Genomic DNA, 12393 nt, shown 5'->3' on the forward strand with positions numbered 1-12393 from the left:
TTCCAATTTGTACGTTTTTAGTAAATCTTTAGAACAAGACGCCTATAAAAAATTACAAGAAAGATTTGAAAATATTGAGAAAAACTTAAACAAAAAAATATCACATTTTTATAATGTTTCTGTGGACATGGTTCGTTAAGCGAATGTAAACCCAATTCGTTAATCGTTTTTGATGATTGTATTTTGGAAAATCAGGACGTTATTAAGGAATATTTCGTAATGTCTCGTCACAAAAACATATGTTGTATCTATCTTTCCCAATGCTTTTCAAAGGTTGATAAACAAGTTATTAGAAATAATTTGAATATGTTGTGTGTTTTTAAGCAAGACGATCACTATTCGAGAAAGATTTACAACAATTATGTTGGTTCTGATATGAGTTTTAACCACTTTATTGAGTTGTGTGATAAAATTTGGAAGGAAGACTACGGATTTTTAACAATTAATCTAACTTTGAAGCCTAAAAATGGTAAATATTTGAATAAATTTTCTAATATAAATGCTGCTTAGTGGTCTGACAAATTTACTCGATAAAATATTTGTTACAATTATTTTTACATTATCTTTACTTTTTATTTACATTATGAAAACAACTGAAAAACGGTAAATCTGTTCACGTTTTCACGCTTCGTGTTCACGTTTTACGTTCCACGTTCACGTTTTCACGCTTCGTGTTCTCGTTCACGTTCACGTTCTCGTTCTCGTTCTCGTTCACGTTCTCGTTCTCGTTCACGTTTCAAAATTTTTCTAAATAAATGGCGAACGTAACTTCAGAAGAAGCGAAAAAACTTGATCAAATCGAAAAGAAATTAATCAAAGAATTTAAAGAACAGATTCGAATTGATGAAAAAGAACAAGAATTTATTCAAAAAATCAATCAACCTGTAACTTCTGCAATAAAAAACGTTGAGGGCAAAATTGAAAATGTTTTAAGCGATAATCAAAATTTAATGAATTTGGTTCCAGTTGTACGACAGTTTGCCGATATTTCGATACCAGAATCTGAGTTTGAATTGCCAAAATTACCATCGTCGACACCATTTAGACCTCGAATCATTGAAGACTCTACCATAGTTGAACCAATAAGTCCTGGAACAACGGATATAATAATTGGTGAAATTGGTAAAAAATTTCTTCCTAGAGCAAAGGATGATAAATTTGGTTTGTATTGGGACAGAAAAAAGAAAAGTTTTATGATTGGAAATTTGCCCGTGAATTTTGAGCATAATGATATCATTATTAATGAAAAAACATATGAAGGAACTCAAGGTTTATGGAGATTATTAACAGACTATGACGCTCCAAAAGATAATTTATATTCTGAAGAAGATTTGAAAAAGTATACAGAAATTTTATGGGAATCTGACTCAATTTACAAAAATAATGATCCATCTACTAAGAAGCCTAAGTCAAGTAGAGGTAAAAAATATATTAAATTAATTAAACCAATTTGGGAAAAACGAATCGAAGGATCAGGTGTAAGAAAATACAATGATAATAAGATTGAGTACAGATATATCGACGATTTGACAAAACTCGATGGAATTATAAATTATATTTATGCTCAAGAAAAGGCTGGAAATAACAATTTTTTGAATGAAAAGAAAGCAATTAAAGATTTTATTTCGAACAAACTTGACGAAATGATTGAAAAAACCTGATGGAATTAAATATTTAAAACGAATTTTGCCGGCAATAAGTTCATCTATGATTGAGGGTAGTGGACTTTTGAATGATTTTATCAACAATTTACCTTTTGAATTACACGTACCAACTTATCAGTATCTGGGGCCTGGCACAAAACTCGAAAAAAGACTAAAAAGAGGAGATCCTGGTATAAATAAATTAGATCAAGCTGCTATGGAACACGATATTTTTTATGCAAAACATAGCGACACAAATTCCAGACATATAGCAGATAAAGTTTTGCAAGATAAAGCAATGGATAGATTTTTATCAAAAGATGCTAGTTTAGGTGAAAGATTTGTTGCGCTTCCAACAGCTGGAGCAATGTTTTTGAAGAGAAAACTAGGAATGGGAATCGAAGAGAACTTGAAATTTTAACTATATAAATGGAGGTGAATGCAAATTTCAGCAAAAATCAGAAAGAAAAAATAAAATCCGCTTTTAAGAAGAAAATACCCGTTAGTATTCAATTTAAAATAGATCAACTAAAAAATGGCGAAGATAAGATATTTTTAACAAATAGACAATACAATAAACTCGAAAAACATAAGAAAAACAATAAAGGAACCAGAATAGAATTTTCTTATAATCAGTTGAAAGAACTTAAAAATGGTGGACTTTTGAAAGATTTATTAGATTTTGGAGAAAATATTCCAGTTGTTAAAAATGTTGTTCCTTATGTTCGTAAAGCTGCTCCAATCGTTAAAAAGGATGTGATTCCTATTGTTCGAAACATTTTAAATTGGTTAGATAAAGAGTTGGAAGATGTTACAGGATCTGGATTAGATGAAAAAACTTTGAATTACGTGAAATCAAACATTAAAAAAAATTTGAAATCAAACCTTTAACATTCGGGGAATTGGAAGAAATCTGCAAAAATATTAAACAATTTAGAGGAATCTTCATGAGAGATACATTACCTGAAAAAGTTAAGAAATTTGAATGTGGAATTGTGAATTTAGACTCGATTATGGGAAGTGGAACGCATTGGATTTGTTATTATAAAAATGATAAGAATGCATGTTATTTTGATTCGTATGGAAGAATTGAGGACAAACCACCTATAGAATTGATTAAATATTTGAAAAAATCAAGCGTCTACTACATTGATTCTCAGATTCAAGACTATAAAGATCCCCCAATTTGTGGTCATTTATGTGTTTTTGTTTTGAATGAACTGAGTACTGGTAAAGATTTTAAAGAAGTTGTTAACAAATTATTACTTAATAAATATGGATTCACAAAATATTTTTGACGTATTTGGAACACAAATTATTCAAAATGTAGATAATAGTTTGAATTTTGATAGTTTGAGAAATGAGTTTGATAACAAGTTAGAAAATTTATTACAAAACCTTCCAGATTCAGATATGTTTGCTGTCGAGATTGAAGATTTTAAAGCAGAATATGATAACAAACTTGCAAATTTCATGAGTTCAAATGAAGTTGCTGATAAAATAAAAACATTGAAAAAAGAATTTGAAGATGGTGCAAAAAAAATATTTACCAATTTAATGTCTCATATCGAAAAAGCTGATAAAATTACTGAAGCGATCAAAGTTGAAAAGAATTATGTTAGTTTGGCTAATAAAAAAAGAATTGTCGGTGTTCGACCTGGTATTGACAAACATGATGTTGTTGTTAAAGAACAAATTTTAAAACCTCTAAAATTATCAGAAAACATCGATATTGTTGATTTACATGATCCGAATGTTAAAAATGCCTTAGATTTTAAAGGAAAAAGAATTAGCAGTGTTAGTAAAGGAATTAATCCATTTGATGTTGTTGTAATGATTCAATTAGAAGATCCTATTAAAATGTTTAATGAACTAAAACAAAATTATGAGAATCATAAACAGCATGTTAAAGATTTTACAACAGAAGTCTATGAAAAACTTGATGAAAGAAGTAAAAGATCAGTAGACGATGTTGGTGAAATTAATGAAAAACTTACTAAATTTAAAGAGTCTTTTGATAAGTTTAGTTTAGATGCTACGAAAACTTTTGAGAATATTGGTCATAAATTTGTTGAATACAATGATTCTTATGCTGTCAAATTTCAAAAATTAGAAGAAAAAATTAATAAGTTCGAGGAAGATCTTACTGAAATAGGTATTCTCGCAGGGTTTTATGCATGATAAAATTTCCTTATATAAATGGCGCTCATATACTGTGTGAGATGTAAAGAAAAAACTGCAACAAATGATATAAAATATTACGCAAATATCAATGGAGTTAAAAGAATTTCTGGAAAATGTACTGAATGTGACGCAAAAAAAGAGCCAATTTATAAAAACTTGAAATTTTTTCTTAATAAATAGAGATGGCGGGACATTACAGTGCTTTCGATCTTTTTATAATGCAACACGAAAGAGATTTGAAAAAAGAACATTGGGATGATATTTCTCAAAAATATGAATTATCCGAAGATATGATGAGATTATACGAAAACAAATTGAATTGGTATAACATTGCTAAATATCAAAATCTGTCCCCAGAGTTCATTCAAGAAAATATACATTATCAATTAAAAGATCATATGTCTGTTCTTTGTCTCTATCAACACTTGAGTATAAAGTTTTTGGATGAAAATAAAGATACAGTTGATTGGAATAATATTATAGATAGTGGTTACTATCCTGTGCAAATTTTATTGAAATATGTGACCGAGATCGCAAAATTTAAGGAAGAGAATCCCGAATATGACGAAGTAGATCATTAAAAATGACTAAAATTTATATCTTTTCTTATAAAAACGTACATTAGATCGATGAAAAAATGATATCTTTCTTATACATGATGTTTAAAATTTGTCTTATTAAATGGCCGACTACAGAAAATATGCTAGTGATATTGAAAGGGCGGAGTTTAAAAATTTCTATCCAATTAGTAAACAACATTTGAATGAACCGAATAAAAGAACTGAGTTTAATATTGATTTTGGAGATAATTTTTGCTCGTCTAACTTCCAGTTTTATATTTCTGGAACTTTAACAAAACAAGATGGTCAAGCATATCTTGGAACTGATAATGTTAGATTAATCGATAATTTTATACCGTTTTTATTTTCTAAGATTGAAGTAAGAAAACACAATAAATTGACAGAAGAAGTCGAAAACTGTGGCCAATTAAGCACTATTAAAGGAACCATTTGTTATTCCAAAAGTGATGTATTTTCAAACAGTTTTGAATCAACTTTTAAATTTGGACAATTTGAAGCGGTCGGTGATTTAGCACATTTCGGCTTAGGATTCTTTGAAAATGTAAATTTTCCAATCTATAAAGGTGGATTTTACATTAGTTTCATAAGAGCTGAAGACGATGATGTGATTCTGAAGACTGCAACTGGAAATGTTATGCCTGTTGATGGCAAAATTACAATTAACGAGTTTTTCATTAGAGTTCCGATGATTTATTACAAAACCACGAGTAAAATTCAGTTGATTGATGAAATTACAAAATCTCAAAACATTATGTTTAATTTTCTAGATTGGCAATGTATTGAGCAAAAAGGTATTTCCGGAACAACTTATTCGTTCGATATCACAAATATTTATAGAAATATCTTCAATCCTAAGTTTGTTATTATAGGTTTTCAAACAGATAGACAGAATAATCAAGAGAAAAATCCTTCAAAGTTTGATAGTTTGAATGTAAAAAATATCAGAGTAAAATTGAACGGTTCTTATTATCCAGATGAATTACAAAATTTAAACATTTCAGGAGGTCTTTTCAGAATCATGTATCAGATGTATCAAGATTTTAAGAAAGTTTACTACAAAAATATGGAAATGTATTATAATCCTAAAGAATTTTTAGCGAATAGACCTATTTATGTCATTGATACAACAAAGAGTTTGACAAATATTTCTGCTTCAAAGAACGATATAATTATCAATATGGATTTTCAAAATGCTGTTACAAACGCGATTTGTTATGTGGTTGTGGTTTCTGAGAAATTTTTAGCCTATGATGTGATTATTAAGAACGATATTAGAGAAATTCAGTAGTTAATGATGTTCATATTGTTCTCTTTCATTCCTTCTAAAACTTTAAATATATACTCTTTCGCTAATGAAAAATCACGATTTCTTCCGGAATAATCTTTGTAATCATAGACAAAATATCCTAAATAGTTAAATAATAAAATAAAATCATTTCTTTTTATCTCGGTAGTTGAAATATAAACATAAACATTTGCGCTGAAAAATTTATATCTCGGCAGAGTTAGTTCCATAATCTCCATTTAAACAAAAGATCTTTCTGTTTAAATGGAAGAGTATAATGCCAACTGTTACAAGTGTTCTAATAGAGGAGAAATTATCGATAAAAGATATTTAGTTTGTAGAGATTGTAATTTAATTTTGTACGAAAGACCTAAACCTAAGAAATTTCGAAATAAACTAACACATTTGAATAACCTGCTTACAAAATTGCAATATGGAGGTAAAAAACAAACAAAATTTGTTACAGAATTTAGAAAAAAAGAATAAAAATTTTTACTTATCTCTTAGAACCATTGAAAAAATTATTTTCCTTTTCAAAGAATACATTAGGTTTGTGGGTATCGATACACACGTTTATTATGAGAAGATTTTACCTGTATTTTTTCATTATCTGGATGTTGAATTTGATTACGATTTTAAGCCAGAAATCTTTGATGATTTTATAGTACATTTGGAGAAATTAAATGAAGAACCTCGTCAAAAGAATGTGGTTTTACTCACATTCTCCCCGACTTCTCGAGTGATTGTTAGCAAATTCCATCATTTCCGTTTATAAGTTTTAATTTATAGTTTATTCGTAGCAGACATTTCCGATAGATTGATTTGAGAAAGTAGAAGCAAAACAGCTATAGATTCGGTTAATTTTTCATTCGTGAGTTACAGATTCGTTTATTGTCCTTTAAACAGTATTTTCCCTTGATTTTCTGTTGGCTCCGAAAGTGGTCTAGAACCGCCATATTACTATCTACTTATATATATATATATATATATATATATATATATATATATATATATATATATACAACTCGAATATTTATTATTTTAAAAGGCTATATTCCCAGAGAACCATGTTATAAAAATATTACATAGGTTAAATTATGTGTATGTCATTTCCGATGTTCTTAGAGTATTCGTAACATTACTGTAACACTGTGGGCGGGCTGCTACACAAGCAATCACAATAATATGCACCAGGCAAGGAAGGTTACAGAGCTCTTACAGCGTTTCGTTATTGGATAGTGTCTGTGGTATTCCTGATATTGTATCTGCTTTAGGCATAAGTTTGGAAACTAATAACGGACCTCGGAGGGCATATACTGGTAGTGACTGCTTTACGAATCTATTTAATCTTTAATCTGAATATGCAGGGTGATTCGAAGATATGCAGAAATTGAGGGAGCTTATTCTTCGCTTCGTTAGCGAGTTATGAATTGCGAAAGATTTCACCCGGATTGCAGTTCACTATGTATAACGAGGTCTACTAGAAACTGTAATTAAGCAATTATTGAGAAAACTCGTGTCAAATGCAAAAATGGAATGAAATACACATTTTTTTTAATTTGAACAAAACAACTTTGTTTATTAACTTTGTTATTTCAACCAAGAAACAAATCAAAACCTTAATAAAACTTGTAGAAAATGTATTCTGAACAAAATGGTGTAAGCAATATACACAAAAAGCGAGTTTTTACACAGTATAAAGTATAAAGAATAATTAACCGAAAACATCAATCTCAACCTATTTAACCAAATTACAGTAAATATTCAAAAGTGTTTCCACCGAATTCAATGCATTTTTCTGGTCGTTCAAGGGTAGCTCTTGTTGCTTTCCGTATTCCAACAGGGCTTTCCTTTAACTGCGTAAAAGCTTCATTAATACATCTTAGTAACGCGTCACGGGAATTAACTTTGACCTCTTAAGCATTTTCCTTCATCCATCCCCACACGCTAAAATCCAACTGAGCCATGATCTATGAACTGTGTGGCCAGTGTACAGAACCTCCACGACCGATCAATTTATTTGGAATACTGTATACTGATTCAAGCAGATGGAAATAACAGTTGAAAAATGTCGCGATGTGACATATTACAGCTGGATTCGCGTTGCAGGAGGAACATCTTCAAGTAATGTCACTAAACTCTTCTTGATGAAACTGTAAGAATGTCCAATCATAAAATAAACGGTCCAATCAGCTGATCATGAATAATACAACACAATACATTCACTCTAAAACGCCGTTGAAAGCAACGACCGTAGAATAACCTAGACAGGGTACGTACGCCAATGAGTGAAGACGGCCATAGACGGCAGACCGAACAAAGATGGCGGCGGCAGAGCGTTAGTCATGCCTCGCGCCGAAGCCGGAGCCTTACACCCAGTGTTACGAAGTAATTACTCCATTTAGGGTAAACTCAGGCAGAATGAAACATAAGATATAAACTCTTTTTCACCGGGAAGTAGAACATTAACCCAAGAAGAGTTAGCAATAATGAAGATGACGAAGAAGTTGATATTTTAGGGTCAACATTTAATATTGCCTGTGATTTAATCGATTGGAAACTTTTCAATACTGATATAGTGTGCTTCAATTATTACTCAATGTTCATTTGTAATGACAGATCCAGAACCTACTTTGTTCTTTATATTTTTATATAGATATTTTAGATTATATTTGCTCTTCAATTATTTACGCAGAAATAATACTTTTATACTGACAAACACTGAATTTTACGGAACCATACTTTTTTGTATATTTTAATCATTTAAATTTGCAACAATCTATTCACACTGAATAAATACAATGTTTAAATGACCTCACTGAATTTTATGAACCTTATTATTTTATTGCTACGTAAGTTTGTATTCAAAGCATTTATTCTACAATTCAAATACAAATAATACACTTTTTATCAACCCCACCGAACTTTTCAAATCCATAATTAGATGGTTAAGTTACTGATTCAGTGAATTAAAAATCAAAGAAAGTAATAATACATCAATAAATTTTAAACCTAAATTTTGCAGGAATTGTTAGCTAAAATTTGTTTAACAGCTCCTTTTTTGTAACTAATTTCTAACTAGCAACTTTTTTAAATATGTATTTTAGGAGAAATTTAAATTAGAGTAGAGGTGTGTTGTTGGGAGACATGCCTCTTTCAAATAGCCCCTGACACGAACCACCCCCTAAATCAGTGGCATTCATTACAAGACCTCCCTACCAACCAAAGGTATAAGATCAACTGAACGCACTCCGAGAGGTAATCAGCTCAGCCCTTGATATTATCATATTGAAACTTTGATAACTTATGTCACAAACTTATTAAAGTACTCAATTACTCAAAACAGTTGTCTAATTTATATTTATCCTAAAATGTGATATGTGTTCTGGTACGTATATTTAAAAAGATTATAATACTAACTAGTAAAGATAACAACGTTAATTATTACTTTTTTTAAACACATCTAACCTTTTTTGTATACATATTATGTACTACAACATCACGCATAACGCATTGGAAACCAAACTTATACTTTATATAATTTTTAGGAATTTCAGTGGGTGTGTTTTGAAAGTGTATATAAACTCCTTTACTATTAATAATGAAATAAACTAATCCTTAATCTTGCACATATTGTTACAGGTTTACTTGGATAGAACACTCGGTGAATATTGAATTAATACTAAATATTTATTAATCTTACAAATATATCCAAATATAACATGTACTTCAAATTAGGCTAAACTTAAACTAAATAAACTAATTTTTATAAAACTCACTAACTGGCACTAATTTGTCGTGTCACAACCCACAATTAACTAAATTGACTATCTAATTACACATGACCCTATTAATCACTGACATAGTCTAAATTATCACCAAAATTCCATCTGTCCACGAGTTTCACCACTAATACTGTCACTTCAAAAGTTCACTTCTGGAGCTCATCTGTTGCCGCGTCTCTCCAGCTCCGTATAAGGCCACTGGTGCTTCCAGAACATTCAAATGGAGAAGTCCAGAACCCACTAGACTAGTAAAGAAGGGTCACAGTGTCCATCCACCGCTCAGACAAGGAGGAGTGGTACGGGCGGAAAAAAAGAAACCGACCCAACGCACTGACCGCTCCCCTTTCAACAACACTATTAATCTATTACCTCTTCGTATCGAAGGTTGGCCCTTTTGTATATAACATTCATCCACAATCGTAACAATATCATTGGCTGATCGTTAGTAAGATGTAGTTAGCTATGACTCGTGAGGCTGGAAAATGTTATTTCTGTTTGTCTATCTGTCTCTCCGCACAATATTTCGAGAACGAACTAATCTGTAGATTACTTTTATCGCACGAATCATCTTTTCTATACAGGCATCAATGAGTGCAATGGTAGTGTATGTCCATCCATAAAATTTGGCAAAGCATCTAACTCAGTGTGATATTTCGAGAATAAATTAAACTATAAATAAAAGTGTTGTATTCTACTTGGCTTTCACAGGGTCTCTGTTAATAATCTCTTATGTCTGTATATATGCCATTTTCTGTTTTCCTCTAGATATCTCAAGAAAGACTTATTGTATGGACTTGAAATGTTGCAACTTCAGCGAAGCATGTTTCACGACACGCGGTGTGGCGTATTTCTACCTTATATTTTAATACTGATATATTATATTTAAGTATATTTTGGTTCATAGCAAAAAAGTAATATATCTTTTAAAATTTAACTAGTCTAAGAACGAGAAATGAATAAAATATATTTATTTTTAATATTATGCAAAAATAATATCTGTTGATGGAAAAAGTAATGAAAAATAAACAATATAAGTTGGTAACTTCATGAAAAATATGTAACTCTGTAATGCAGTAAACCTTTCATCAGCTATCGAATCGTACGTAACCTCAAAGTAACAATAGAACTACAGTCATATCAACATTCGTTAAACTGTCAACGGTGAATCGTATGCAAAAATTGTTTTACGAACAATCGGTTCTACTTATAGCCCACACTAGCTTCAAAGTGAGCTTAGCCTTAACCGAGAAGCTATGTTTAGAGGCTGTAGTATAAAGTGTAGGCTAAGCGGTCAGTATTTAGCCGTGGGGGAGCCAACACAAACATTGAGTCCTTGAGGGTCAGGTTTGAGTTCTTGGTGTTACCTTGAATGAGTTGGCTAGGTCATTACATGATGTGTTTTAGACCACATTGTGTGTAGAACTTGTAAAATTGACATTCGTGTAATCATATTTCTGTATGATAAACCAAATACCAGCCAATTCGCCAACGGCGCACTATAATGGGTACGGCGATTTTCGCAAGATAATCACATCAAGCAACGTCGAGCGTGGTTGCTGCTTGGATGGGTGAGTGATGTGCGATCCTGTCCTTGAAAATGGTCTGCCTGGTAATTGGTGGCGGTTCGGAAGTCGCCTTTAAGCCGTCGTTCCTCAGTTTGTGCCAGAGAGGATATTCTTAACCCTAATTTTGTCTGGAAAATTACTTATACAATACATGTTTTTACTTTTCACAATAATAACAATATAGGCAGGTCAAAATATTTCGCAAATTCCAAAATGCAATTCTTAACCATGTATCAGTAATGTACTCGTATGGAGTATTCCTTCATTTCGGTTCATATCCTTATAGGAACTCGTTATACCTTGAACATAATGGATAGTTTGTTATTTTATTTAGTATTCCTTACAATAAATAAATATGTCGCAGCCACAAATATTTTATCATCTAGAAATCGTTATTAAGTCTTACTTTTCTACATTGTTCAATGTTATTCCAACCACTTTATAACATTTTAGCCTGAATTAAGTTGTAAGGGAATAATTAATACATTCTGAGTCATCTATACGTTGCTTGTAACTTTCCAAAACTTATATTTTCGTATGCACATTATGTGTTTCTGAAACTTGAAGAACATGCTGATATATTTGAACACTCGAGGAACATTTTAGAAGGTAAAAAATATATACTTTAGGATTTTATAACATGATTTTAGTATATTTTCCACTGATATGAAACATTTTCAAAAGACTAAAGAAATTTCACGACAAACTTGTGTGTACATATATGGAGCATTCCCAGCCCTATACGCTGCTCATACAATATTTGCCCAACCATCCTTTTCATGAAGCCAAATAACTATATATGGCAGCTGATATAAAAGGATAATTTGGTGGATTTCTTTTCTTCTTTCGGAAGAACAAAGATTAAATGCAAATCCGTATAAGCAAAACTTTCTGCACTAAATATACTTTAAAAGTTGTTATAGATTTACTTACTATCGTTATTAAAACTTTTTTTGAATTGTAAAGTTCTCACTAGTTTTTCTTTCTTTAATAAATTTGAATTGAATCGCTTTGAATATATTTTCATCAAAATAGTTTTAAACCCCATAACTTAAATACAACTTTTTAAGGAGAGGTCGATCACGAGTCTATACAATGTCATCGTCAATGGATAAAGTCTACGGCCACAGACATGATTTTAATCTATTCCATTGCTAAAGATCTAAATTTATACGTAAAATGCTCGTGATCCGTATGTATTTGATATCCCATATCTTCACTACAACACTAGAATGAGGGTAGCTAGGATGTCCTGTCTCCGTTTCAGTCCAGTAGTTGAAGTAACTGACGTAACAAAAGATATTTACTCACAGATTCAAACTAATTTTGGTGTTCAAGAAATACGTCCAT

This window comes from Homalodisca vitripennis, chromosome 8 (assembly GCF_021130785.1).
Source record: "Homalodisca vitripennis isolate AUS2020 chromosome 8, UT_GWSS_2.1, whole genome shotgun sequence".
Taxonomy (NCBI): domain Eukaryota; kingdom Metazoa; phylum Arthropoda; class Insecta; order Hemiptera; family Cicadellidae; genus Homalodisca; species Homalodisca vitripennis.